This window comes from Castanea sativa, chromosome 4 (genome assembly GCF_040712315.1).
Source record: "Castanea sativa cultivar Marrone di Chiusa Pesio chromosome 4, ASM4071231v1".
NCBI classification, from domain to species: Eukaryota; Viridiplantae; Streptophyta; class Magnoliopsida; order Fagales; family Fagaceae; genus Castanea; species Castanea sativa.
In genome coordinates, this window is record NC_134016.1 from 35,946,649 (window position 1) to 35,971,583 (window position 24,935).

Here is a 24,935-nt window from a genome sequence, read left to right on the forward strand (position 1 = left end):
GGTGGTTGTGGATGGATGTGAATGTGGATGTGGAGGTGTCTTTCTGCTGTGATTTTCTTTTTTCTTTTTTTGTTAGTGGTGGTTGTGGTATGGGTGGTGAGTTTTTGGTGGGTGGGTGGTTGGTAGTGTGGTGCCGACGGTGCTGTGAGAAAGAGAGAGAAACAGAGGAGAGAGATGAAGAATAATAAATTATTGAAAAATAATAAAGAAACATTATTTAAATGAAATGGTAAAAAAAAAAAAAATAGAAGTTTTGATATAGGTGGTATTGTAAAGTGGTGTGTTATATGTTATAAAATTGGGTTTTGAGATGCTAAATGCTATATTTTTTGACATGTTTGATAATAATGCTCTTATATCCCTTTTTTTAGTGACAATGGTAGACTTGCTTTTTGATAATGCTATGGCCACCTTTCCTTTAGATCTTATGTTTCTCACTCTAATCCTTTCTTATAGGTAATGGAAGACTAGCAGACTATGTAGCCTTTCACCTCATGTGGACCCCTTTATATATTTATTTATTTATATCACCTTTTTGTAGACCACCACACATTTGCTCTCATCCTATTATCTAGTCCACAAGCCGTGGAGTGACACTTTAGTCCAAACTTTAGTCCACAAGCCATAAATTGACATTTTTTTAATGACACAATTTTTTAGTTTCAACACAGGCGTTGAGTTTTCATAAATTCATTTCACTTAATTTTGGGAAATAATATATTTATCTTGTAAATATACTATTGGCGAATTGTAACTGGTGAAGGAATTGTTGTGGGCCATGTGAGGACACACCTTCACCAATTACAACTGACCACGTGGCGAGTTGTGGCACAAAGTGGTGTCATTTTTTATGGTCCCAACATTTTTCCATATTTGAGGCTTTGGCTGACCAACTTGTCCTTCGGAGCAGCTTTCAAATTGTTAGTCTTCACATGGAGTGATTATTTTATTTGTTACGCGTAATCAATCCTGATTTTGTTTAGGACCACTTCAACAACTTCTTAGTATTTCAAACTCAACTACTGGTTTCCATCCAAAAACCAGTTGAACTACTACTTTATGTTCTCTTGTGATCTAATCTATCTTTCAGTGTTTTCTTTTACTCACCAAGAAGAAATGGCTGAAGCACTCGCATTTGTTCTTGCATGGAAGATCATCAAAAGTTTGGGCTCAATGGCTTTCAAAGAATTTAGATCCATGTGGGGTGTCGAAGATGAGTTTGAAAAATTGAAGGATACTGTTTTCGCTGTTCACGCTGTACTTCCGAATGCTGAGGAGCAGCAAGACAAGAGCCATTGAGTCAAGCACTGGATTAAGAAGCTCAGAGATGCAGTCTATGATGCGGATGACTTGCTGACCGAATTCTACACTGAAGATTTGCGACAAAGGGTGATGGATGGTGATAAAATGGTAAAGAAGGTACGTACTTTATGTTCGAGTTCAAACCAACTTTCTTTTCGTCATGATATGGCTAAAAAAATAATAGTGATGAGGGAGAGATTTGATGCAATAGCAAATGATATGAATAAGTTCCAGTTGGTAGTACATCCTTTGCAAAATAGGGCTTTGACTAGGGAGAGGGACCAAACTTACTCATTTGTATGTAAAGAAGAAGTTGTTGGGAGAGAAAAGGATAAGAAGGCCATCATAGATCTATTATTGAACTTTGATATGGAAGAGAATGTCTCATTCATGTCTATAGTGGGAATTGGAGGGATGGGGAAGACCACACTTGCTTAATATGTATACAATGATAAGAAAGTGAAGAAATATTTTGAGTTGCACATGTGGGTGTGTGTCTCTGATGTCTTTGATGTAAAAACAATTGCTGAAAAGATAATTAGATGTGCAACTAGTTCAAAGCTTGAAAACCTTGACATGGAGCAAGTACAAAATGAACTTCGTAAAACACTCAACCAAAAGAAGTACTTACTTATGTTGGGTGATGTGTGGAATGAGGATGTGGAAAGGTGGTGTAACTTGAAAAGACTTTTGATAGGTGGCTCAAAGGGAAGTAAGGTGGTGATAACTACACGAACTAAATTGGTTGCAGAGATTACTAGCACAATCTCACCGTATTATCTACAAGGCCTCTTGAAAAACCAATCTTGGTCTTTATTTAAGCAAATGGCATTTAAAAAAGGGCAAGAGACAGATAATCCTAATCTTGAAGAGATTGGTATGGTTATTGTACAAAAATGTTATGGAGTGCCTCTTGTTATAAAGGCAATAGAGAGAATATTATACTTCAAAAAGACAGAGGATGAATGGTTATGTATCAAGAATAAAGAACTTACAAATGTAACTCAAGAAGAAAATAATAGTGGTATTTTACCGATTCTAAAATTGAGTTATGATCATCTCCCATCACATTTAAAGTGTTGTTTCACTTAATGTTCATTGTTTCCTAAAGATTGTGAGATTTCAAAATTGACATTGATAAATCTATGGATAGCACAAGGATTTATCTAGTCATCAAATGAAGAGCCACAAATGGAGGATGTTGCTAATGAGTACTGTAAGGACCTACTTTGGAGGTCCTTCTTCCAAGAAGCTAGAGAAGATAGTTTTGGGAATATAATTAGTTTTAAAATGCATGATTTAATCCATGATTTTGAACAATCAATCTCAAGAATAGAGTGCACATGTATTGATTCAAATATAGAAAATGTCAATGAGAATGTTCGTCACCTATCAAATGCATCTCACAATGTTCTGAAGAAGGATTTAATCTCATTATTCAAAGCAAAGAAGATGCGCACGTTGATTTTAAGAATTGATCTTATGGCTTTTAAAATGTATCAAGCTAGAGATCTAGGTGAGGAAGAATCAAGTTGTCAAAAATCAACTCTGGAAAAACTTTTTTCTAGTTTAAGATGCTTGCGTGCGCTAGACTTACGTGGCTTAGATATTATGACGGTGCCAAATTCTATAGAAAAGTTAACATTTTTAAAGTACCTTGATCTTTCTGGGAATAACATTAAAGTTCTCCCTAATTCCATTACTAGATTGTTAAATCTGCAAACACTAAATCTCATTATAAGCTTAAAGAACTACCGGGAAACACTCAAAATTTGTTCAACCTCCGAAATCTTGAGTTAATAGGTTGTTACAATTTGACTCACATGCCACCTGGAATAGGGCAGTTGACTTCTCTACAAGTACTGCCGTTGTTTATTGTAAACAAGGAACTTACTTGCGCTGGTCTTCCGGAATTGAACAAGCTAAATAAGTTGAGAGGAGAATTAATGTTCTGTTTGGATAGAACTTATTACTGAAAACTGAAAATACGATAGCAAAATAATTTTTAAATGTGTGAATAGTATTGTAGAACTCATTTTTAATAAAAAAATAACTGAAAATAAAATTGGTGAGTATGTAAATAGTAGCTGAGAGTGGTGAGAAGTCAAGTCAGAAATATACTGCTACTGTTTATGAACAGTAGCCGTTTGTCCCTGAAAAGCGTGCTACAGCAAAAAGAAAAAAGAAAAAAGAAAAAAGAAAAAAGAAAAAAGAAAAAAGAAAAAAGAAAAGAGCAAAACGCTGAAGGATAAACACAAACGCCAAAACGTTGAATCCAAACGCATTCTAAGGGGGCGTTTGGATTCCACTTAAATTTTTCACGTTTTGCGTTTTGTTTTTTTTGTTTTCTTCTGCTGCAGGGGGACAAGTGAGCAGCGTGCACTGTGCGCATACTGTGCACATACTGTGCACATACTGTGCGTGCACTATTCATGTACTTTTTTATCAATTTTTTATTAAAAATGGGCCTCGTATCATTATTTATACATTTAAAAATTATTTCGTTACAGTGTTTTCAGTTTGAAGGACAAGCAGCATCTTAGAATATTGGAATTAATATGGGATGTGTTGGGTAACGTAGGTGTTTGTAGGTGTTTGTGAAGATGAAAATTTAATGGAAAGCCTGTGTCACACCAGAATTTAAAAATTTTGAATGTGAAAGGGTACCGGGGTGTGAGATTTCCGAGTTGGCTGACTGGTCTTGTGATATTAGAAATATCAAACTCGATCTATCGCCAATGTACCAACTCCCAAATCTATCTATAATAGATATGCATGGTCTGGAATACATATCAGACTGGGAAATCAGTGAAGAGATCTCTGCTTCATCAACGTTTTTCCCATCCCCAGAGTCACTCAATTTGCTGATTTGCCCCAATCTCAAATCACTTCCCGAAGGAATTGGCAGCCTTACTGCACTTCAAATACTTAAAATCCGCGACTGCAAATTTCTCAGATCACTCCCCGAAGGGATTGGAAGTCTCACATCACTGAAAAGATTTGAAGTCCGTTCATGTCCCAATCTGACATCACTTCCATCAGGAATGCATCGGCTCTCCTCTTTACAAACCCTGATAAGCATTAACTGTCCCCACTTGAAAGAAAGATACCAGAAGGGAATTGGCGAGATTGCTCATGTCCCAGATTTTCAATGTCGTGATTCTTATTATTAAGAATTGAATTCTTGTACTATTTCGAGTAAGAACTACAACTTGTACTATTTCTTTTTCTTTTTGTGCCGACTTCTTTATCTTCTTCCAATTTATTTGCAATTTAATATGCAGATTTATTCAAACCACTGTACAATTGCCAAGGAAACATGGGACGATTGCCTAAAATTGCTCACTGATGAACCCAATGGGAAACCCAATTCTTGGTATGCCCAAAAACATTTGCATTTATTTCTTATGTTGATTTTTTGTTTTTTTTTTTGGCTATGAGAACTATGAAGTAATTAAACCCACCACCAGGAAGGGGGTGGATGCCACGGCCCACGGGTACCACTGCTCTCATATGCAAAAGCAATTGAATTATAGAAAAAGTCTCAATGTTGTACTTTTTTTTGTTTGTTTAAAAACTTTTGGGCACTGCAATTGTGCAAAAAGTCAACAACTAGGAGGTGAGTACCTTCTTTTTCTTTTATCATTTGAGATAATGACCTCTTGCCATACCAGTAGGGGAAAAGAAGAAATTAAGGCATATATATAAACCCAAGTATTCTCTATTGTATCTCAAAATATATGTTGTTAAGGTGATATACTTGATTTTTTTTTTTATTGATTTAGGTGCATAAAAAGATTGGAAAGTACCACTTGCTGATGTTGGATTGATATTAATTTGCTAGTGGTACCACTTGCAGATTTAGTTAATCAAAATACAAATCCTCAGTTTGTACGCAAGATACTATGGATGTTAGTTTCATCTTCTACCAATACCTTTTTGAGGATAGCCTCAGTTTTAGGCAATTGCCAATTGCTACTTGGGATGTTCTACGCCTACCCTATGGAGCATCAGTTTTTTTTGTTCATTCAGAATTTTGCAAGGGTATTTACTTCACTTTTTCCTTCCTATATATTTTTTTGCTAGTGAAAACTGTAAAATATGTTGCCTATGAGAGTCAATATGATGGATTACTTCTATAACTCTCTTCTACCTATGCAAATAACAATATTCATAAAGCCTATGTTTGAATTTATTAGTTACAACAACTATTCAGAAAACAAAATTTTATCCAGTTTAAACAGGTGACTTTATAATATTAACAAGTTGTGAAGTTGATTTATATTTTCTGTACGTTTGGTTTTTTGTATAATCTATAAAAATATTTTTTTCGATAAGTAACTACAAATAAAAATAAAATGTATATTCTATAAAAATATGGGTGCATATTAGTTTGTAAACAAAGCCATCAAGTTGATGGATTAAAAGTGTGATTCGTTGATTCAACAAACTAGGAAGAATAAATGGATTAATATTAATCTTATGTTTCATAGACTGAGTAGCTGTTGTCCTGCACAAATATTCTGTTTAGATGGATATCAAAAGTTGAGACATCATAAGAGCTTTGTATAGAAAGTGGTTTTGCACTTACATAACATGGATTGCCTTTCAACTTTGATTTTCAAAGCACTATACAAACAACTGAAAGGGAGCAAAGGAATCATGGGAGGATTGCCTATAATTGCTCACGTGGATGAACCCAATTCTTCAAATTTTCAGGTATGAGTAATCCCAATTCTTCCTTTTCTTTGGGTCTTTCTACTAAAAGACATTTGCATTAATATATAAGGAATTAAACCCGACAGGAATGGGGGCATGCTACTGGTACCACTTCCCTCATATGCAAAAGCAATTGAATCATTAAAAATATTCCAATGTTGTACTTTTGCTTGTTTAAAACTTTTGGGCTCTGTAATTGTGCGAATAGTCAACAACTATGTGTGTTGGTACCTTCTTTTTCCTTTATTTACTTCTCTCATAAAAATTTTCCTGAAAGTGTTGTACATAAATCTATCTTTTGCTTCTTCATCCAAATAATTTCTATTGAATCTCATAAATAAGTTGTTAAGGTGATATTATACTTGGCTTATTGATTTAGGTGCATAAACAGACTGAAAAGTTCTGATATTGGAGTGATATGTTGTCGAAGATCAACTTAGATAACTAATCCAGCACCAATATTTAGTTGCTGAAATTTTAAGATATTTAGTTGCTGAAATTATTAATGCACCTAAATTTTAAGATATTTAGTACCAGTATTTAGGTGCAATAATTTCTACCATGCCATCTTTTGCTCAAATTTTTAGATATTTTAACACAGAGATCTCTATGCTTTCTTGAATTATTGTTGTGTTACTTGTGTAGTGAGATTGGATTACAAGCACAGATTCAAATTTAGAGCTTAGAAATGCACTAGATTTCAGATAGATTCTACTTTATGCATTTTGTTACCCAAAAAAAAAAATGAATGAAGTGAAATACTAAATTTTGAATTATTTATTTTTGAAATTGGAGGCCAAACACAAGTGATTCAAACAAATAAACATGAGTGTTTTTCTGTAGGCCAGCATAAAACATAGCGTCAAAAACTTTCTAGTATTTTCTTCTCCTTACTTGTCAGCTTGATGCTAGTTGGAAAAGGTGGGAACTGCTCCAACAATGCTCAATTATCCTTGAGATTGGAATTGAGTTTTGAAGGATCATACAATCCACTATTTCTAAAGGTTCATAATCATACATCTCCTTTAAGATTCAGTCCTTTTGTGTAAATGAAATACCCAACTTTCTCCTGTTTTCTTTTGTTTAATTTCAGTTAAGGTCCTCAATTATTTGATTCTGTATGCAGATGTGAGACAAGGTTGGAATTCTAAACCAGCTAGAGTTGATTTTTCCTTAAAAAGGGCTGGTACTGCATATGCATCTACAAGCAAGAACTTGAGTCTTAATTATCTCAATCCTTATCTTGTAATAGCTTTCGTAAAAGTCAGGATTAGGAATCCTTATCTTGTTTTCTTTCCATTGGCAGATTTAGTTAATAAAAATACAAATCTTTTTGAGGATAGCTTCAGTTTTAGAAAACTGCTACTTGGGATGTTCTAACACTACCTAATGGAGCATCAGGTGTTTTATTAAAATCAGAATATAACATAGGTAATCACTTCAATCTTTCCTATGAGCTGGAAGGGAGAGCAGGGAACAACATGTAAGGCATGCCTATGAGCTGTTTGAGATGGATGTCAACAAGGCAATTATGTTTGAACTTGCCTTTTTATTCTCGTCAGTTTCAAATGGAAAATTTTGATTCAGTTGTTTAGGCACACATTCATTAACTAATAATGGTTCTATGGTTATGCATTCCTCATGGCATCTCTTGATGACTTGGTTGATATAATGGTTTTTAGAAATTCTTTTGCTAGGATTTTGGGTTAGTCTTTAATTGACATACTTGGAAGTACTTTTAATTTTCCTGGCTTCAGGTAATATGAACAAAAACAAAGGATCTTTTGTGATGTCACTATGTCAAGAGTAAAACATGAATTGTGATAACTGTGTCATACCCACTAATCGCAAGATGTTAAAGTTGGCTTGTTGAACTGATTTTTTTTTTTGGGCAAATTTGTATCTTTTTTTATCAAAAAAAAAAAAAAATTATTCCCTTTGTGTATCAAGAGTCTTCAGCTAGTTAAGCATAGTCCCAAATCTGCCACAGAAATGGTATTTTAATCAGAAATTATTTGTAAAAAGTACACAACTCTCTCCTTTATTGTTGAAGTATTAACCATATAGTTTAAATATTGCCATTCCCTTAAGCATATATTTGTTTCTATTTTTCACTTGCTTTTTAATGTCTGAAACTCTGAAGATAAATCTTTAACAATAGGTATACATTTAAACATAAATTATTTTCAAATTATTGGTATCTGCATTCTAATTCATAGTATCTTGTCAGTCATACACTCAAAATATGAATTCAACATAAACCCCTCCAAAAGAAGGGCTTGTCTTCTTTAAATCTATCCTGCAGTGTCACTCTTCAACAATCCCACACATTGACAAACTCCATCTGCCTATACTAATTTATGCAGAACTTCAACTTCTCAATTCTATTATATTCCCTAAATGGAAAAAAGCCTCCTCTCATCTCTGTCAACTGCCCTCCTTAAATTTCTAATCATCATTTATCACTGCACATAAAGTATCTCAAAATCAAGGTGGTAAAGTGATATTCTTGGTATGTTTATCAATTTAGGTACTTAAACAGATCGGAAAGTCTCCCTTGCTGATATTGGAGTAACACTGTGTTGTGAGATCATTTAAAAAGTAATCAGGTAATTCGTTGATAAATTATTATTATTTTTATTTATTTATATATATTTTTTGTATAAGTTTCTTCCATCTTTTGCTTGATTTGTATCAACTTTCTTGAATGATTGTTCTGTAGCTTCATTGGATTAAAAGCACAGCTTGAAAAATAGAGTTTAGAAAAGTGCTCGATAATAGATGGATTACACAGTATGCATATAATTATATAAAATGGATGAATTGAAATATATACTTTTAAATAACTGGAATTGTAGATACCAAAATTATTGAGTTTTTTTTTTTTTTTTTTTCTTTTCTATAAACTGCCTTATAACATGGCATTGGAAACTTTGTCGTATGTTCTTTTCCTTACTCTTTAAAGTGATGCCAGTTGGAAATAGGTTGGGACTGCTCTAATCCTTGAGGTTTGAATTGATTTTTGGAGGATCATACAGTCCAGGATTTTGAAATGATCATACAACTCCTTTAAGATTCAATCCTTTTCTGTTAAGTAAACACCCAACTTTCTCTTGTTTTCTTTGTTTAAATTTGGTTAAGTTTCTCAATGATTTGATTCTGTATGCAGAAGTGAGACAAGGTCAGAATTCTAAATCAGACAAGAGCGGTGTTTCTTTGGAAAAAACAAATCTGGTACTACTTATGCATCTACAAAGGAAAAAATTGACTTAACTTCTCTCAATCCTTATATTGTAAATCTTCCTAAAAGTCAGATTAAGAATCCTTTTTGTTCTTTCTCCATTGGCATATTTTGTTTAATACAAGAAATATTCAATTTATGTGCAAGATGCTACGAATGTAACAAGTTTCATCATCTACCAGTACCTTTTTGAGGATATCTTCAGCTTTAGGGCAACTGGACAATAGCTACTTGGGATGTTCTACCAGTATCTTCTGATGCATCAGTATTTCATTCATATCAGAATATTGAAAGTTAGTAACTTCACACTTTCTCCCTAATGTTGCTTTGCTAGTGAAACAGATTGCCGATGAGAATTCAGTTTGATACATTTTCTCTATAATTCTTTTATCTATGAAAATAACAATATTCATAATGCCTATATATGTTTGGAATTTCTTATTCACGATAACTATTAGGAAAAATGTTTATCCAGTAGGTGTCTTATTGTATAACAGGTTGTAAAGTAAAATTATATTTTCTGTCGCTTTGGCTTTTTGTATATTCAAGAAAAATATGGATGCATATTTATATACAAAAGCATAGGTTGTTGATTCAACATACTAGGGATAATAAATGGATTATTACCAATTTTATGTTTCATATACTGAGGAGCTGTAGTCCTGGGCAAAATTTTGGTTGTTTTATTATGATGGATATTTAAATTTAAGACATCATTAAAGCCTTGTATGGGAGTTGGAAAGTGGTTTTGAACTTACATGACATGAATTTGCCTTCATCTTTGATGTGGTCTTGGAATTATTATGGTGCTTAACATATCATAAAGACATAGAGGTATAATCCAGCCTTTGTTTGAGATAATTTAAATCATTTAAATTTGGAATTTTGTAGGTGCTGGTCCAGGAATCACGTAATAAAAAAGGTTTTTGAATTGAATGCTTGTTGGTAACAAATTAGATAACAATGGCTAGCAGTCAAGCAAGAAACAAATGGTTATAAGGAAATATGAGGCATTAGTTCATTTCTATTGAAATCAAGTTCCTTTGATTTCTACTATTGTCTTATTTTGAAATCTGCTATTGCTAGGATCAAGTGCCCCTAAGTAGAGACTATTGTTACATTGAGGAAATAATTTGGCAAGGAAGATGATACAAATCCATGGATCGAACTCGCCCTTGAGAACTGGCTTGCAAGTGGAGGCTGCCCAGGAGTTTATATTACACATGTATAAGTTTATACTTAATCCATGTGAGATACTAGGATCATAACAAAAGAACTACGCACCAAAGCTTTCTCACAACAATGTTCTTTAGAAGAAGTCATCTAGAATTCAGCAAAAGATGAGCTTTTGAGTTCAAACAGATTGTGACATTTCAATTTTGCTATCAGGATTTGAAATCGGTCTCCATTGGTTAATTAGACCATCGGTAAAAAGCTTAAGTTTTATTCTTTTTCCCAAGCGTGTTCCATTGATTAACCTACTTAATTTGTATAATTAAAATCTTTGATTCAGTTTTTTTACATACTTCTCATTGGGTCTGGAATCAAAGTTCATATGGATGTTTGAGAATATTTATGTTCACCCATCTGAATTTTGAAATGTATCTTAAGTAAATTATGGTAAAAATTATGTTAAAATTCTATTTGATGTGCTTTTTATGTAGCTTTGGTTCTTGTTTCTTTGTTTTGGATGCCCCATAATCCCGTTGCTTAAATGTTTCTTTTCTACAAATGATGAAATATGTGATAATTTTGAAGAATATCTTCAGCAGTACACACGCCCATCGGCTGGTTATGAATTTCAATAGGTCTGGGCTAGGACAAAGCTAATTCTTTAATTTCACAACTGGAAATGCTTTTGCTTATTTGGTATTCAGTCTCTGAAGGCAAATGCCAAAATGAAAATGAATTGGGTGATTCCTTTAATGGACATGTTTATCTCGTTGCCCAAGTCAATGAGCTTTGGGGTTGATTTCATCAAACTGTGGGCCAGTTTAATGGCCTTTGAAATTAAATCTGTGGGCCCATCTTAAATTGCTCCCAAATGTTTTTTGGGTCAGCCACATAGAAAATCTCAAGTGCTAAGTCGAAACCATACGGACCAAGTCTATGTGAGTGTTTTGGATGGGCTACAGGCTTAAATGACATTTGTGGGCCTTGGGGACTAATTGTGATTTGCTGCCCAAAAATATTGTGATTCTTGTGAGCATCATCCACATAGTGCTTGGTTTGATGTTATGCTCTGATCATGGTGCGGACCACAAGCTCCCAATTATACGCATGTATAGGAAGAAGAGCAAAAAGAAGACGGCCTAACTTGTGGCCTTATGGATGGAGCCTGTTAGTTATTGGACTTGAAATTAAGCAAGCCCAAGCATTTAATAATTAGGGTTTTTTTATACATTTTATTGTAACTATTTAAGCACTTTTCTGATTATTGTAAGATAATTTTTTAGAATTATAAAATTATTGTTTCTTTCACACTAGTGTCGACTTCGGTTTGCTTGGTGTTAATTCCAAGCAGCTCTTAGATACTGACTCCTAAGGTTTATTTTGTGGTTTATTTGTTCCTTTGAAAACAATGTGGTTGTCCTACATCAGTTTTGGTATCAGAGCCCAACCCGATCACTCCTTTCAACAATCCAAATTCACGACAGGCAACCCACAGCCATACTGACCATCAGAAAACAAATTAGCCACCAAACATGCCATTACTCAAATACTTACCCCACGAGATTTGCAAACCACAGCAACCCAATTTCTTACCTCAAGAGATCTGCAAACCAGAACCTGAACCAATCCGTACCATATACCCCCTTTGGCCACATGAGTTTTTCACCCCCAAACCAATAGAGAAGCCAGCGGCCCCTTCCTAGCCAGTGACGCCCATCTGTCCTTGCCTTTGATCACAGAACCCCCAAGCCACCACAAAAAAAAAAGAAAAAAAAGAAAAGACAGAGCGACCCACGCAAGCCCATTAGCCACCAGGCCAGAGATAGAGGAGTTTGAAAGCCAACGAGAGCCGCCGATGTCAATACTGGATTCGTGCCGCCGAGAATCACCTATGCCGACTCGCTGTCAACACCACTCCACCGTGCAGCTTCATGCTTCGCCGGTTCCATCACCGCGATCTGACGAGCGAGCTCCGATCTGCACCATTGAGCACCGTTGATCGTGACGCCGATGAGCCCAGGCCACATCTCCGCCGTTGACTCCAGCGCCGCTTCATGCTTGCTCCGCTGCCCCTTTTCTTTTTAGTTTTTGTTGTCTTTCCTTTTTAAGTTTGTGGTTTGGTTTCTTTTTGATTTGAGTATGTCGTATGAATTCCTTTTAAAGTCTGTAGTGCCTTAAGTCCAACGCACAGTGTATTTTTTTTTTTTATTTTGCAAAAAAAACAAAAAAACAAAAAAAAAATCAAAAGAAAGGAAAAGAAAGAATATATTGTTGCTGTGATAACCCATTACATTTATTGGGCCTTGAATTGTTCTCCACAAGTCCACTCTGTCCAAGTCAGATCCACTCACTTGAGGAGCCAAGCCCGTGACTATCTAGTGCAATAAGTTGGCCACTGACCAGCGTACAACTCTTACTTTCTTTTTGGTGGGTTCAATTTTGTCTCATTAAAAAAAAAATCATCTTTATATTTTTGATGTGCATATCCCACCATACCCCACTGGCCTACCCATTTTGTGCTCAAATCAGCTATTTTATTATGTGTGCTTTCTTTCAGTACCCACTCTAAAATTCCAAAAAAGAAAAGAAAAGACATAACCCAATTTCTTTGAAATATCTGATTCTCATTATTAATTGTGGAGCTTATTGGAATTTGACTTTTATTTGGGCTATTTATCTATATTGTGAACACTGTCACTACTTGACTGCAATTTATTCCTTTGATTCATTGATCTAGTCTCTACTTGTACTCTTGTTTAATCTTAATTTTACATTGAGAATTGGATACTTGAATTTTTGGGAATCTCAACTGCATTCATAAATATAGTGTTGCATGCATCTACGTAGTGGTCGCATCATGTCAAATCCTGAACAACAATCCACTTCTGAGTCTAGGCCTTCCTTAGAGCTAACCATAGGAGACCTAGCAAAAAGTGTCCAAGTTTTCCTGGATAGGGTAGAGTGAATTGAAGCATCTCAAAGAGAGACTATTAACCACGAAGGAGATAACATGCTTAGGCAAAATAATCACGGTTACTTTAATAGGGCTCCAAACTTTGAACATGATCACTATAATCACAATGGCCCTAAGGATTATGATGATAGGATATCTAAGGAAAAGATAGAAGCACCCACCTTTGATGGCTGCTTAGACCCATGGGTTTTCATTGACTGGTTATGTTAAATGGAGAAATTATTTGACTATTACCATTGGGCTGAGAATAAGAAAGTGAGGTATGCTAGGATGAAGTTAATTGGAAGAGTTGATCTTTCCTGGAAGGACCTTGAGGAAACCCTTAGGTGACGACGTGAGCCCCCCATTACTGATTGGCTTGAGATGAAAGATGCACTCTCGAGGAATTATCTTCCTCCAACTTATAAGAGCTCCCTCCTTGAGGAATGGGATCGCCTAAAACAAGGCACTGCTCCTGTGATTGAATACATAGAGAAATTCAAGGAATTCAAGAGGCGAATTTGAATAGTTGAGGAAGAGGTCGTCATACTCAATAGGTGCAAGAAGGATTTAAATGCTAACCTATTAGGCAAGATTATCACCTGAGGAGTCACTACCTTAGGAGAAGCATATGACCTTGCTAGGAATTATGAATTAGCATCCAAATCCATCTTTTTGGCAACGTTCTAAGCTCCGGAGTGTTCCTACCAACCCTCAACCTTTTGGTAGCAAATCTAGACTTGCCTTACCCCCTAAGGTCAACCCTAATAGCATCCCAATAGAAAAAGAGGATAAGGGAAAATGTATGATCAATGAGCCCTCAAGATTAGGCTCTCACCTCCAATACTTCAAATGCAATGAGGTTGGACATATTGCAGCTAGATGTCCCTCTAGGACCCTTGTCATTCAAGAGGATAATGAAAAGGTAGAAGATGTTGAGGAGCTGGTGTATGATCCAAATGTTGAAGAAATCCAAGATGTTGAGGCAGAATGGGAAGATGATCCTAGCTATCTCGCGTGCATTAGAGCCATCTATACCCAGGTTGATGATTCTAGGTAGTCTTTGGTGCCCCTCGAGTAAATGTGGTAAGGTGTGCTTTGGTAGAACAGATAGACACTTATGATTGGCGAAGAAGTGCCATCTTCCAAAATAATTTTGTAACACTCTAACTTAAATTAATGTCTGTAATTGTATTGTGCTTTAGCCTTTAAAAACACATATATTAATATTACACATGAAAAAAATAAGGAATTAATAATTAAAACATTTGAAAACAAAATTAAGCTAAAATCCCAATTTATTAATGAAAAACAATCCAAATTTCTAAACTTTTTATAAATAAAAAAGAAAAAGAAAATGGAGTTAAGTAAATATAAACTTACATAGGAATTTGGATTGATGGATATAATAACATTTTTAAATTCTTCTTTTTCCCTTGTATCCAATTTCATGTTGACAGCAAATTGCTTTTAAAGAAGATAGATTACATGGATCAAAGCACCAAACAAAAACTACAACAAATTAAATCCACAATCAAATATTGATGTCAACAACAAATAATCATGGGTTGAGAAACTAAATGGTACAATATATTGCTTGCTATATTGACATCTAAAAAAAACACTAAAAGGTGCAATGACTATGAGATTAAGAAAGACAGAAGTTTATATTTTCAACATAATCCGTAACAAAAACATAGAATTTCAGCATATCAATAAAACTTGTTGATAAAAATCATATAGTATATAATAAAAAAGCAACAAATACACAAAATCTATTCATTTTTTATAAATAAAAAAAAAATACCTGCAAGGTTGTAGGTAGGGTAGGGAGAAGAAGGGAAGAAGATAGCAAATAATTGCAATTTAGGTAGAAGAAAAAATAATACACATGGTTGTCAAAATCAAGATCTGGATTGTAGAATTGCATGATTTTACGATCTCTCCTTATCAAAACTTGTAGGATCATGCTAGGATTGTAAAAATGGTAGGATCGTGTAGGATTGTATGGGATCCTACCGATCCTACCAAAAACATAAAATTTTTGGTTTATTTATTTATTTATGGGATAAATTTTTTGTTTTGATGAAGTTTTAAGGGTTTTTATTTTTTCATGTTGTGATGGTATGACTTTTTATTTTTATTTTATAAAATTATATTAACTTAAGCAAATGTTTTCTAGTTTCTAGTTCACTTGTAATCATAATGAAGGAATGTTTCATCATTTCTAAATGAAAATTTTGATGTTGGCTTTACTGCCTTTTAAGTTATAATGTTGTTAAATCTGTCTAGTCAATATACTAATTTGTGTTCTAATATTACTAAAATATTTTTTTATTTATAATTTTATCAGTTATGCTTCTATTCGTATATTGATTGATTGATTTTTTTGAGCATGCTCTTTAATTGTTGCTGAGTAGTATAACTTGAATAATGGAATATGAAATTGTATCTTAATGTCTTTTGCAGCTCTAGTATACAAATATATAATGTCTACATAGATGATGAAATAGAATATAATGATTAGGAATTTAGGACAGTGGTTATAGGAACCTTAGAATGAGAATAATTAAATGTTTACTTCACCTTAATATTCATCTTGCTTTTAGATTTCATATTGTAGTTGGTTAGTTTCCATTTACTAACTTATTTTGGATTTCAAACTTGGAACTTAGAACTTGGAAAATATGTCCATATTTTTTGATAAATATTTTGGTATTTGGTTGCTAATTAATTATCTATTAAACTTTTTAGATATATTGAGTCAAAACTTAAATATATTTGTTTCGTTAGTAAAAACTTAACGATGTGTGACATGCAAATTACATCATATGATGCAAATCTAAGTTTTTTTATAAATGAATTTATGATTTACGTGATTATTCAATATAAAAAGCCATTATCAATGTGTTTTTTGCTTTAAATTTGAAAATATGTAAGATTTTATGATTCACAATTCAATCCTATGATCTACGATCCCACTTACTTTCAACGATCTTATGTAGGATCCTGATTTTGACAACCTTGATAATACACCAAAAAACTGTGTATATATAAATAGAATTTTAAGTTGTGAAGAAGATGATATGAACAAAAAGAAGGAGTTTAGGTGAAAATCAAATACTTTTTTTTTAAAACTTTATTATTAGGATAAAGTTGACATAAGATGCAAATTCATCTACACAAAAAAGAAAAGAAAAAGAAATGTAGAAAAAAAAACCATAAACGTAGTTCAATTCTATCTTTAATTAAAAAAAAATTATATCTTATTTGCTTTTACGTATTTTTTATCTTTTTTTTTTAATTTAAATTCTATCCTATTGATTTTAAGCTTTGTTGATAACATTTTAGATAGACACAATTGTAGCTGTAGTTGTAAATCAAATACTTTTTTTTTTTTTTTAATTTCTTGATTATTAGGAAAAAGATGACATAAAATGCTTTGAGGACAAAGGGTCCAAGGCATGTTCTTGGGCCTTGGGCCTAATCCGAGGGTATTTACTTGTCCGAGGAGGGTTTAGTGGTAGTAATGATACCGAACTTAAAAGCCCACAAGCAAACTGTTGCAAAAGAGGCTGATGAAAATGGTCCGAGGAGGGACATCTCCTCAGCTAAATGAAGTGAAGATCATATGATACGCCATGATGTTTAGAAAGAGATTTTAGAAGGTTTGGTGGATGAAGATGTGTCCCACAAGGGCACAGAGAGAAAGAACGAATGAGAAATATTTTAGAGAAAGCTGCTACCACCACATTAAAGAATCTGCACCTACCTCTTTGGCTGCATTAATGAGGAAATGACATCTGAATAGTGGTGATCAACTTTACAGCTATTATTTGAAGACTTCAAGAGGGCGGTGGATGAGACAAGTATCTTGATCGGTGATCTGATCCATACGTGGAGGATGGAGGAAAGAAGGAGGATGATATAAAAGGAAAAGAAAGGCATTCAAGGAAGGAGATGGGGAAGAAAGAGAAAAAACACTATACACACCACCATCCTTAATTATAATCTATCTTTAGAAGAGGAAAAAGCAATACAAATCGTCCTCGGCTTACGTCCGAGGAGAATTTCTGTTACATAAATAGTTCATTGCATGTGAATTGGGATCTAGTCCAACATCTTCGTTATCCAATATCCATAGAACCTAGATTTCAAGCCTATTCTCTACAAATTTCATTGTATTGGGTTTTTTGGGTCTGTTCCCTTCATACTGTTGGGTTTGGGCACAAATTGTGACCTTACAAATGCATATTAAAAAAAAAATTTGTAGCAAAAAAATTAACAAAAATGTAGGTTGATACACAATAGTATTCAATTCTATCTTTTTTTTTTTTAATTCAATCTCATTTACTTTTACTTTTTTTTTTTTAATTGAAATTCTATCTTCTTCTTTTTTTCTTTTTTTTTTATAGGTAATTCTATCCTTTTTATTATTGAAATTCTATCTTTCTTTTTCTTTTTCTTTTTTTTTGCTTTTACGTCTTTCTTTTATAGGTAATTTTATCCAATTAATTTTAGGCTTTGTTGTTAATATATTAGATAGACACAATTGTAGGTTGTTGACTTGTAGTTGTATGTTACCAACTAACTAAGTTTAATCTCTTTTTGAAATTTTAGAAAACACTTATTGTAGATTGCATATTTTAATAAAACACTTATTGTTATTTTATTCAAAAAATTAATAAGAACAAATAAAATTTTGTTTAAATCTAAAAATTACTGCAATTTGGTGCAACCATTTGGCGCAACCACGACTTCTAAGTCCAACTTTTATTATACAGTATATGATATGATATGCTATTAATATTGATATTGATTTGTGTATTAGATATGATAGAGCAGTTGACTTCTCTTCAAGTATAATTTTATTTTATAAAATTATTTTTATTTGATATTGTTCAACCACTACTGCTTTCTGCTCTCTTGTGATCTAATGTATCTTTCAGTGTTTTCTTTCACTTACCAAGAAGAAATGGTCAAAGCAATTGCAATCCCACTTGGCATTGCGCAGACGATCATTGAAAATTTGGGCTCTTTGGCTTTTGAAAAGATTGGATCCATGTGGGGTGTCAAAGATGAGTTTGAAAAATTGAAGGATACTATTTCCGCTATTCATGCTGTACTTCTGGATGCTGAGGAGCAGCAGGACAAGAGCCATCGAGTCAAGCACTGGATTAAGAAGCTCAGAGATGCAGTCTATGAGATGACTTGCTGACCGAATTCTATACTGAAGATATACGTCAAAGGGTGATGGGTGGTGATGAAATGACAAAGAGGGTATGTACTTCTTTAACTACTTTTATTAAGAGTTCATCGAACCAACTTGATTTTTGTCATAATATGGCTAAAAAAATAACAGCAGTGAGGGAGAGATTTGATGCAATAGCAAATGATATGAATAAGTTCCAGTTGGTAGTACATCCTTTACAAACTAGGGTTTTGACTAGAGAGAGGGACCAAACTTACTCATTTGTATGTGAAGAAGAAGTTATTGGGAGAGAAAATGATAAGAAGGCCATCATAGATCTATTATTGAACTTTGATATGGAAGAGAATGTCTCATTCATGTCTATAGTGGGAATTGGAGGGCTGGGGAAGACCTCACTTGCTGAATATGTATATAATGATGAGAAAGTGAAGAATTATTTTGAGTTGCACTTGTGGGTGTGTGTCTCTGATGTCTTTGATGTAAAAACAATTGCTGAAAAGATAATTAGATGTGCAACTGGTTCGAAACTTGAAAACCTTGACATTGAGCAAGTACAAAATGAACTTCGTAAAACACTCAACCAAAAGAAGTACTTACTTGTGTTGGATGATGTGTGGAATGAGGATGCGGAAAGGTGGTGTAACTTGAAAAGACTTTTGATAGGTGACTCAAAGGGAAGTAAGGTGGTGATAACTACACGGACTAAATTGGTTGTAGAGACTATTGACACAATCTCACCGTATTATCTACAAGGCCTCTCGAAAAACCAATCTTGGTCTTTATTTAAGCAAATGGCATTTAAAAAAGGGCAAGAGACGATTAATCCTAATCTTGAAGAAATTGGTATGGATATTGTACAAAAAGGTTATGGAGTGCCTCTTGTTATAAAGGCAATAGGGAGAAAATTATACTTCAAAAAGACAGAGGATGAATGGTTATATATCAAGAATAAAGAACTACAAATATAACTCAAGAAGAAAATAATAGTGGTATTTTACCGATTCTAAAATTAAGTTATGATCATCTCCCATCAAGTGTTGTTTCGCTTATTGTTCATTGTTTCCTAAAGATTGTGAGATTTCAAAGTTGACATTGATAAATCTATGGATAGTACAAGGATTTATCTAGTCATCAAATGAAAAGCTACAAATGGAGGATGTTGCTAATGAGTATTGTAAGGACTTACTTTGGAGGTCCTTCTTCCAAGAAGCTAGAGAAGATAGTTTTGGAAATATAATTAGCTTTGAAATGCATGATTTAATCCATGATCTTGCACAATCAATCTCAAGAGTTGAGTGCACATATATTGATTCAAATATAGAAAATGTCAATGAGAATGTTCGTCACCTATCAAATGCATCTCACAATGTTCTTAAGAAGGATTTGAGCTCATTATTCAAAGCAAAGAAGATACGCACATTCATATTAAGAATTGATCTTATGGCTTTTAAAATGTATCAAGCTAGAGATCTAGGTGAGGAAGAATCAAGTTGCCAAAAATCAACTCTTGAAATACTTTTTTCTAGTTTAAGATGTTTGCGTGCATTAGACCTACATGGCTCAAATATTATGACGGTGCCAAATTCTATAGAAAAGTTGACATTTTTAAAGTACCTTGATCTTTCCGGGAATAACATTAAAGTTCTCCCTAGTTCTATTACTAGATTGTTGAATCTGCAAACATTAAATCTCAGTTATTGTTATAAGCTTAAAGAACTACCAAGAAACATTCAAAATTTGTTCAACCTCCGAAATCTTGAGTTAATAGGTTGTTACAATTTGACTCACATGCCACCTGGAATAGGGCAGTTGACTTTTATCTACAAGTACTACCGTTGTTTATTGTAAACAAGGAACTTACTTGCGCTGGTCTTCCGGAATTGAACAAGCTAAATAAGTTGAGAGGAGAACTAAGTATTAAAATTAAGGTACGGGTGAAAGATGCCACCTCTAAAGCCAAGGCTGCGAATTTGAAGGACAAGCAGCATCGTAGAAAGTTGGAATTAATATGGGATGTGCTAGGTAACGTAGGTGTTTGTGAAGATGAAAATTTAATGGAAAGCCTGTGTCCACACCAGAATTTAAAAAATTTGAATGTGAAAGGGTTCCGGGGTGTGAGATTTCCGAGTTGGCTTCCTTCCCTAACTGGTCTTGTGATATTAGAAATATCAAAATCGATGTGCCAACATCTATATATTGCCAATGTATCACCTCCCAAATCTCCGAAATCTATCTCTAGAAGATATGCATGGTCTAATCACTGAAGGGATCTCTGCTTCATCAACATTTTTCCCATCCCTAGAGTCACTCAATTTACTGATTTGCCCTAATCTTTTCCTCGGCTTTTACATTTGGAAATTTGTTATTGCGAAGACCTGACTTGCCATTTTCCTTTTTAGTTGTAACCTCTGCACTATTTGACCTGTAAGTTCCCTATTGGTGCACTCACATTATAGATTCAAACCTAGGATGGTGTCCAAGTAGCACAGCTCCAAATTTGAATATGGAAAAAAAAAAAAAAAAAAAAAGAAGAGCAATTTAGTTACCTAATTTTGATATTTAAAACCAAGCTAGGAAGTGTTTCAAATGATTATACTGTAAGATTCACTGAGTTGAAGATTGTATCAGAAAATAATGTTACTTAATCAAAAGATAATCCTAGGTACATAACTGGAAATCCTCACCAGACTACAGTTGATTGAAATCACACAACAAATCCAACTAGAAATGAGAAATTATCTACGTATCGTCGTCTCATAAATTAGTAAACAGAGAGGGTACTAATTTGTTCTTCATACTGAAGTATCATTAAACTTAAGAGGGAAACAAGCATGACACACAAAGATCATATCCTCATTGTGCACAACTTGTTCACTAGTAATTACTAACTACCACTGTACATAAACAATAACATTAACGGTAAATTACATTTTAAACCCTATAATTTAGTGGGTGTAACAAATTAAATCCTATAGTTAATTTCAAAAAGTAACAAATTAAATCCCACCCATTTAAGTTGAATTACAAAGTGATTGGAATTCAATATGGGCTGAGAGTTTTGAAACTATAAGGTTTAATTTGTTACACTCCTAAATCATAGAATTTAAAATGTAATTTTTCCTGGCATTAATATGGGAAAACACAAATTAAAACTACCCATAAGGCCATAATGTGCATTGGAATAAAAAAATAAAAAAATAAAGCTCTCAAAAAAAACAAACCATGCACAAAGCCAAAAGTTGTGTAGCCATGAAAGAATACAAAACCAAGCACAGGATAAAAAATAACACAGTAAAAAAACACCCAAGAAAATCACAAAAGCAACTTAATAAATCTCTTACTAAAATTTATTTATTAATAAATGAGAGTTTCCAGGAAATCAAATCCACTGAAAAGTGGGAAAATGTAAAAATATGGTCATCCATAATACATGCAGAGTGAGTGATCATTTAAAGTAAGCAAACCATAAACAACCCAAGTATTGATAAGAAGAGTACAGTACGTTTTTATCAGGAAAGTTAATAATGGCAAAATGAGAAAGTAAGCAAACCATAGAAGAAAATGAATTCCTGGGGAAAAAGAGAAAGAGAGTAAAATATTAGAGAAAGAGAAAACGTTTACCGAGTTGATAGTTGAGAAATGAGAAGGATTAATAATTGTTTAGAGCAGGGAGGAGGTGATCAGAGTCACATTTGTTACCATTTGATTGAAATTCAAGAGTCTGAAGGAAATCTCTCACTCTTTCAGTGAAGTGTAAGCCATTGAAATAGTGGGTCCTACTTACCCTACAAACCAAAAATGAGTTTTAATTTTTTAATTTTTTTAAGTCTATAAAAGACTTTAAATAATTAAAATAAAAATGAGGTAGTATAATAAAAATGACATGAAATTGTTTTGGGTCCGTTTGGTAATATTGTTCTAATAATGTTGTTTAAGTTTTTTAAAAATAAGTGTGAATAAAAAAGTATTGTGAAATGACAAAAACTATTGTTTAAATATCCCTACAAAGCACCCCCTATTAGACAAATGTGGGTATTTTGGGGAAATAATTATAAGCTAGTTTTTTTATTTATTTTATGTACTATTTATAAGTCTAATATTTTTTTTGTCTCAGTTTTATTTTAAATAATTAATATAATTTTTGGCATTTTATCTTTTTATCTCAAATTATGCAAATAAGTTATAAAAAATAAGTAATTTACAAACAGATACTAAACACGCATCACAAGTTTACATGACACTTAATGAAAAATATGAACGGATGGGTTGCTGATGCAATGGTGGCTCCAAGAATTTTGTTTAGGATGGTCATTAAGAAACTTAAATTAAAAAATTTTAATAAAAAGATAATTTGAATATATCAAGTTATTGACAAAATCATAATAATAAAATATGAAGTTTTACAATTTCTTATTCCAAGTTTTCAAATTTTGAATTGTTATGTGATAGTTCATTATGAGTGTCTATTGCCAATGTGAGTTGCTATGAGTCTATGACCATTTTATTTTGTTAAGTTTTCCTAACATTTTTATCTTTATGCAGTTGTTCATTATTTATTTTTTTGTTTTTATAAAAATATTTTAAACTAAATGACTAATCTCAATTCTCAATTCATTGGCTCCGTATTAATTATTGACACACACAACCATACTTATTCATATTACATAATATTATACACCAAGTGTCTACTTAACCAATCAAATGTTTAAACAATCATTAACTTTACAATTTTTTTCTTGAATTTTACTAATTTTATTATAAAAAAAAGTTATTATAATATGATAACAATATACTAACATGAAAAAAAAAAAACTCTCTCTATTTCCTAATTATTAAATTTTATAAAGTTATATCATATATTTATACTATAAACACAAACATCTACGCACACCATAATTCACACAAATAGCATTATAATAAAAAGTAATGTATTTGACACACTCACACACATATAATATAAATTTATAATAAATAGTGACACTTACAATTCACAAACACCTACAACTAAAATACTTATAATAAGGGTGTACAAAATTTAAGTCAAGGTGTGAAAAAAAATATCTTTAAGAATAAATTAAAGTATTAAATTAAAAAAAAATATTTTGTATAATATATATATATATATATATATATATATATATATATATATATATATAAATTGAAGTCAGGGGGTTCATTTGAACCCCTTGAATAACCTGTAGCGCCGCCCTTGTGCTGATGTAAATGAAATATATCTTCTAGAGTGAAATTCAAAGGGGGTTCATTTGAACCCCTTGAATAACCTGTAGCGCTGCCCTTGTGCTGATGTAAATGAAATATATTGTCTAGAGTGAATTTCAAATTTTGAAACTTGAATGTATAAAATTCAAATAAGAAATAACCCTAAATTACATGGTTTTATTTGCTTATCAAAATATATGCATTAGCATGTAGACTTTTTGAGACTACCCTAACTTTAATTTTACAAGTCAAATTGTCACTCTCATAGTCTCATGTTGGTCACATCTAGCGTATTCTGTTGTGTTTTTGATTAATTGACTTCTCTCATTTGAACTCAATTTATTTCACCTTGGTGGAAACTTTTTCAGCCCAAAAGTAATTTGCCTCAACTCAAAACCTTTGTTTGTCAGTGCTTTCCTTCACTGTTTTTATTAAAATGTTTTCCTTTACTTTAGACCATACAACAACCACAAACTTGAACCAAGCACCCAAAAAAAAAATGCATCTTTTTAGGTTATCTAACTTAATGAGATTGCATCTTTGCTTGGAACTACAAACTGATCATATATTTGTCTAGAGACATATAAACCTTGTTTAATGAGCTTGTATTTCCCTAATCCACTTTACAATATGTCTGTCACTCACCATCTTCTTCTTCACCAACTTTTGATGCTTGATCTTGGCTTCCTTCCCTTCTATACCTTCATTCTTTCTCTTTACCTGCAGTCTTAAGTTCTTCATCCTCTTCACTTTTTACTTCTAATCCACAACTCATTTCAACTTCTCCTTCTACTACTCAACCAATCCCTACTCCAATAATACCTCAAACTTAGCCACAACATTCTCCTAACATTCATGCTATGTCAAGTAGGTCTAAGAGTGGTATGTTTAAGCCAAAGCAATGCCTTATATCTCACATTGATTGCACTTTAAATGGAACTACTTTAATTTAAGATTTCCTGTCAGCAGTTTCCACAGTGGTGCCAGGCCATGTCAGATGAATACTCAGCTTTACAAAGACAACATACATGAACTCTTGTACTTTCACTAGTTGATTGAAAATATTGTGGTATAAAAATGGGTTTATAAGCTTAAACATAATAGTGATGGATCCA

At 33.0% G+C, this 24,935-nt stretch overlaps 1 long non-coding RNA gene and 2 pseudogenes across 13 annotated transcripts; all 3 read left to right on the top strand.

The window, feature by feature from the left end:
- The first annotated feature begins 1,116 nt into the window (after positions 1-1,116).
- Positions 1,117-3,278, top strand: LOC142632791 (putative disease resistance protein RGA4; annotated as a pseudogene).
- A 659-nt stretch (positions 3,279-3,937) lies between these two features.
- Positions 3,938-10,878, top strand: LOC142630684 (uncharacterized). 13 transcript variants are annotated; one of them, XR_012843406.1, is made up of 9 exons: positions 3,938-4,500; positions 4,587-4,678; positions 5,162-5,346; positions 5,796-6,021; positions 6,865-8,630; positions 8,996-9,115; positions 9,191-9,314; positions 9,410-9,555; positions 10,349-10,878. It is a non-coding gene; the product is annotated as an uncharacterized LOC142630684 (long non-coding RNA). The 13 variants fall into 13 exon arrangements; XR_012843409.1 differs by having other exon boundaries at positions 6,870-8,630; XR_012843411.1 differs by having other exon boundaries at positions 8,552-8,630.
- Positions 10,879-18,305: 7,427 nt separating this feature from the next.
- On the top strand, positions 18,306-20,979 carry LOC142632792 (disease resistance protein RGA2-like; annotated as a pseudogene).
- The last annotated feature ends 3,956 nt before the right edge of the window (positions 20,980-24,935 follow it).